This window comes from Myotis davidii, unplaced genomic scaffold (genome assembly GCF_000327345.1).
Source record: "Myotis davidii unplaced genomic scaffold, ASM32734v1 scaffold983, whole genome shotgun sequence".
In the NCBI taxonomy this organism is placed as follows: Eukaryota; Metazoa; Chordata; class Mammalia; order Chiroptera; family Vespertilionidae; genus Myotis; species Myotis davidii.
The window spans coordinates 290,762-297,158 of record NW_006293914.1 but is presented as its reverse complement, the minus strand read 5'-3'; the positions used below and the strand labels follow the sequence as shown (position 1 = coordinate 297,158).

Sequence of the window (6,397 nt, the reverse complement as noted above, 5' to 3'; positions counted from 1 at the left end):
TCTTACAAATGACAGATTCTAGCAGACAAGTTCAGGGAAGGTAAAAGTCAAAGAACAAAAAACCAACAGTTGGGCTGAACTTTTAACTCATAATACACATGGCCTTGACCTTCTGCTTCAGAAGATATTTGTACAGCAAGAATGGCTCTTCAAACAAACAAGGATATGAAATCAGCCTCCAAGCTATCACTGGTGACATGAAATTTAATGGTGACAGAGGGCATAAGTAATTTTTGGGTCCTCTTTTATGTGACCTAATGTTGAATGTGAGAATAAATGATGTCAAATTTTCAGATGGTTGATCTCTTTTGGCACATCTCTATCCTACCACACCCTACCCCCAAAATTAGAAAAAAAAAGAAGAAATTGGCAATGCACTAAATTGACCTGTCATGATGATGGAGTGCAACAATGTCTTAATTATAACACACTACATTCACTAGAACAAAAAATGGTTCTATTATAATATTTGCTTTCACACATCTGTCACTGCCTAATATCTTTGCCATCTTGCAACAAAATTATGAGGAAATTATCTACCACCAAATTTCAAAATGAGTGAGGAGTCCCCTTATACACTGTCAACTCTGAATCCCCTCTCCCAAACCAATGGAGAGTGCAGGTCTAACAGGGTTGGGACTCCTGGAAACAAATTTTGTTTTGCATTTACTGTGTCGGTCATAAATTTGGGGTTTCCCAGATCACCACACTGGCATCTCTATTTTAGTCATCTATTAGCTCTTCCCCATCTCTCTGACCTTTAAATGTTAGAGGGCCCCAGGGCCCAGTCCTCAAACATCTTCTCTTATCTATTTTTGCTCCCTTGGTGAGATTATTTTTCTCATGTCTTTACATTTAAATTTCATCTGTATGCAGACAAATTACACACACACAGGATAGGGCAAAAATAGGTTTACAGTTGTTCATGTGGAAAATAATACAATAAATAAATAATACAATAATAAACACTGTGTTTCGCATACTCACAACTGTAAACCTACCATATATATCTTCTAAAGCCCAGCAGTGTATATCCTTAGTAGCTTCACTTGAATATTTAATAGGCATCTCAAATTTAACATGTCCAAAACCCAGACTTTTCTCCTAAAACCCACTCCTCTTCAATTTTTCCCATCTAATTCCTAACAAACTCATCCTTCCTGTTGTATGGGCAAAATCCTTAGAGTCATCCTGACTTCTCACACCCACACCTCATCTATAAGAAAATCCCATTAGTAATACCTTCAGAATACATCTAGAATCCTATTACTCTTACCTCCCTGGTCAAGTCGCCATCATTTCTGCCCTAAATTGCTGCAACAGCTTCCTCACTGGTCTGCCTCTGCCCTGGATTCTTTAAACCTGTTTTCAGGCACCATGGTCCAGTTAACACATGTCATCATATCACTTCCTTGTGCAAATCCTTCTACTGGCTTCCAACTTTTACAAGTCCTTGCACTGGATTACAAGACCCTCCATGATCTGCTCCTCCGTGTGATCTATGACATTGTTTCCTACCATGTTCTGCCTCCCATACTTAGCTCCAAACACCTGGCATTTCACAGACCTAGCTACACATAGATGTCTCTCAGGGTCCTTGAACTTGACATTCTCCCTCTGCCTGGACTGTTCTCTTCCCCAGATATCTGCATGCATTATTACTTGCCAACCAACTCCAAATGGCACCCTTTCCCATACACCACAAGTGTACTTCCTGCCCCCCTACATTCTTTTGTTTTACTCCACAGCACTTACTACCAACATACCATACATTTTATTTATTGTTTAATTCTGTCTCTCCTTACATTTGAATGTATATTGTATGAGGTGAGAGATTTATTCTTGTCTTCTTCTCTGCTTTATACTTAGGATCTAGAACAGTACCTTGCACATATTGGGTGCTCAATAAATATTATCCTATCTAATAATAGACAAAGATGGTAATTGATTGTACCTTCGCTACACCTCCCATTGGCTAATCAGCGAGATATGCAAATTAACCGCCAACAAAGATGGCGGTTAATTTGCATACGTAGGTGTGAAGCGGCAAGGGAAGGCTGAAGGCGGCTCCGATCAGAGCAGCGAAGGCTTGAAGGCGGCTCTGGCCGGAGTGAAGGCCTGGGTCCCAGGTGCTGGAGGAAAATCAGTGCGGGCAGCCAGGGGAAGGAAAGGCCTATTGCGTGTGTGTGTGTGTGTGTGTGTGTATTTATAACTGGTTACATATTGGCTTCATAATTAGGCATCACCAGTAGTAGTTGGCACAGTTCGTCATATAACCTTGGAGTCAAGTCCTTGCACTGGATTACAAGACCCTCCTTAAAATGTTTTAATGCCTTAAAATGTTTTAAGGCATTTTATCTCCATGTTGTTTTCTTAAATAAGCAGTCATAAGAAACCATATGTACAGACGGCCAGAGCTCCCTATCTTTCTATCTCCTGGAGTGGAATTGGGGTCCAAGGGAGACAGGGTCAATGTGTGTGGCTTCTGGACTCTGAGGCCTGCCTCTTATGTGCAGGAGTGCACATAGCCCTCCATTCAGGGTGTGTTGGATATGCTGCACAATGAGGTTGATAGCCACTAGATTATCTACACCTTGAAGAATTATCACGTCTGCGTATTTCTCTGTAGGCAAGCAGAATTCCTCAAAGGCAGGTTTGACAAAAGTAAGGTACTGGGATAAAATCTGTTCCAGGTCCCTCCCTCTTTCACTTATGTTTCTTGATACTCTGTGGGAGAGCCTAGTGTCTGCATCAGTGTCCACAACGATCTTTATCTGGAACAGGTCTCGTACCTCTTCAGAGTAAAATGACAAAATGCCTTCAAAGAGGACCACATCTGCGAGGTAGATGGTGACCATCTCCTCCTTCCGGTAATGGGAGTCAAAGTCGTACACGGGAATCTGCACCGTTTTCCCTTCAGTAATTTCTTTGAGAGTTTTGAGTGTGAGTTTATTGTCAAAAGCATCCGGGTGGTCAAAATTGAACTGGCCTTTCAGGGTTTTGACCTTCTGCTCCAAAGTGAGGACCTGGTAGAAGCTGTCCTGGCTCAAGATGACCACCTGCTTCTGGCGGTAGTCCACCTCGTTCTGCCCCAAGAGCTGCACAATCTTTCCACAAACAGAGGACTTGCCACTAGCCATGCCCCTGCTGATACCAATCAGGAAGGGCTTGAAGCCAAAGCCATTGGACTGCTGGTGGTTCTGTGGGGTCTGTTTGCTGTCCACCGCCATGGCTCACACTGCCCCTCCTCCGTGGCTGGCGCGTGCTGACGCATGTGCCCTCGAACGCACATGCCCTCACTAAATATTATTTGAATAAATTAAAATTCCAAGGCAACTAGTTAATTCAGGAAAATAAGGTTAATATATTAAAGTAGATAGATACTGAATAAAATGTTCATTCCAGCCAATTATTTGTGGAGTGTATATGTATATGCATCTGTATACATAAGTATATATGTATATGTGTGTGTATACACATACACACGCACATACACATTATATATATATGGAGAGAGAGACAGACAGAGGAACAGAGACAAAGAGAGAAAGAGACAGAACCCACATCAGTTAGCAATGAAAGGAGACAGAAATGGGAATGGGGTGGCTAAGCAGAGATGCTCCCAGCCCCTGGGGCTCCACCAAAGGCAAGGCCAATTTTGTGGGCCTAATGCTTTATAAAAATAACTTGCAAAGTTATGAAGAAGTATTATTGAGAATTCAATAAGCCATACAAAAAAGGCAGATTCATTCAACCCCAGGCTAATTTTTTTTTCATTTTGTTCATAAAATGGCTATAATTAGTTATAGATATAAACAGAATTACCAAGTCTGATTATTTTTTATCTGAAAGTTTATCATCAATAGAAAAAACATACTAGACTCAGTAGAAGGAAAATGATAGATGCTACAGGAAGAAAATGTGGTTTACTACAAATTAATAATCATGTTTGTTCTTTCTACTCTAAAGCCTTGCCACTCATTTTTGTCATTTGAGTAGAAAAGCTATCTTTGAAAAACAAAATTTTTAATTCAGGCACTTCATCTTAACCTGCCTTTTTTTACCATTTGAAAGTTTTCTTCACAGGCATATTTTACTGTGACAGGATTTCTTAGATGAAAGCAGAGTTCAAGGTAGGTTACTATATATGTCTAATTAAATATTTGAGAAAGTTGGTCTTTTGATCCAGTAAGAATTCAAAAATTTACTTATTAATTTTTTTCTAGTATAATTGCAATGTGATGGTCTAAGCAGCAGAACAAAGAATAACCAAGCTGGTCTGAACATAAACTCAGCTTCTGGTATAACAGAATGGGATGAAGGCAAGAACACTTCCCAGGACTTAAGAGTCTTGGTTTCCATCCCTATAAGGCAACTCTTTTTCCTGCCTATCTCAAAGGGTTGCTGTGAGACCCAAATATGAAAATGAAGGGGAGTAGGCTCTGTCAATTTAAAAATCCTATCCACATAAAAGCCAAGGTCCTGGGAGAACTAGAACGATCTTGCTTCTACTTGATTCACAAGATGAGCAAATGGAATTATAAAAATGTAGAAAATTTTGGCTCCCAAAGAAAATTAAATGCTTTAAAAAGCGAAAGTTATGTTGATTCACTCAAAAATTCCTTTTATGTTTCATCTGCTATGATGTATTATCTTTGGAGGCAATATGATGCTTCTCTTCTAAAAATGTCACAGTTTTGAGGATAATAATTTAAGAATTTCAGACAATCCAATGAATTTCTCTTAGAACATCTCTTTTGAAAAATGACCAAGTATAAATCCTTTTCCCACAATTTGTGTCATAACCATCGATAACCAGAGCGGCTGGCTGACTTATTATTGGCTATATCCTACCAATATAGTTCATGTTTCTAGAATGCAGAGGGGGCAGCAACTACTTTTACAAGAATCATAGATACATGATGAAAACCAGCTACTTATAAGCACTATTTCCTTATATGTCAAAAACCTTATTACCTAACTTGGGTAGAATGGCGACCTCTCTGCTTCCTTTTATCCATGTAGTCACATTATGCTATGCATTATACTTCATTTTTCATGGGCTCCTTTCCTCATTTGCAGATTCTTACACAGAAAGAATGCCAAGTGATTATCATGGCACCCTCCAGTTTGAATTCATAAAGAGATTATGTATAACTTAACATGTTTCTGCAGCTGAAATATGAGAATGTTTACTTCACAAATCATCCACTGGTGCAACCTAAATCTCAAAACCATAAAATGAAGAAAGTCAAATCCTCATGCTGTCAGTTACAAGTCTGAGCCCCAGTAAACCTGTATAAGTAGGTCAGTCAGTGCCTCAACATTCCAGCTCAGTAGCCTTCCATGATGGTTTCTATTGCTCCCTTTATTCAAAGGCAGGCAAAATGACTGATAATAGATACAAATTTTAGCCTACATACTACTATGATATACAGTTGACAGGAATCAAAGAGGAAAGAAAAGTAGCATTTATTTTATCAAATGTCTACGATGTGACCAGTAATTTACAGACATTATCTCGATTATTCATTCATTAATTTATTCACAAATGACCTATAAATGTCAGACAACCCAAAACAAGCACAGCAGATGATGCTCCTACCTTCATGTAGATTACAAAAAGACATTTAAAAATAATCACACCTTCTGCTTCCAGGTAGAACATAATACATCACAACAAATAAATAATTCTCCTCTGATAACTAATTAAATATGGATGCATCACAAAAATCATATTTTAAATGCATAAGAGAGCTTCAATAACAATTACTAATAGGTGAACTACACTTTCAGAGAGTATGCAACCAATCTACAATATGGGGGAGGGGGGGAAACTCCTAGAAGTAATAGGTGATTTCATCAACATCAGAAGATCCAAAATAAATGCATAAAAATCAATTGCATTCCTATTTACTAATAATGAATATGTAAAAACAGAAATCAAATATATAACAGTATTTCCAATTACTCCAAAGAAAATAAAATAATTAGATATACACCTGCTGTGATATTTATAAGATCTGTATGCTGAAAATTACAAAATGCTCAACCTATATAATAAAGAGGTAATATGCAAATTAACCCTCATGCCCTCTAAAGATGGCTTCCTATGACCAGGTCGGCAGGGGGGTTGGTGAGGGACAACCAAACCCAAATGACTGAACAAGCAGGCTATATGGGGTGACCCGGATGGCAGGGGGGTTAGTGAGGGACAACCAAATGACTGAACAGCAGACTGCATGGGGCAAGCAGGTTGACAGAGGGGTTAGTGGAGGATGACCAAATGACTGAATAAGTAGGCTGTGTGGGGTGACCAGGCTGGTGGGGGTGGGGCAGCTGTGGGTGACCAGGCTGGCAGTGGGGACAGTAAGAGGTGACCATGCCAGCAGGAGGG

General features: G+C 39.4%; 1 pseudogene; it reads right to left on the bottom strand.

Moving 5' to 3' along the window:
- Nucleotides 1–2,429: 2,429 nt before the first annotated feature.
- Nucleotides 2,430–3,230, bottom strand: LOC102758004 (annotated as a pseudogene).
- Nucleotides 3,231–6,397: the final 3,167 nt, after the last annotated feature.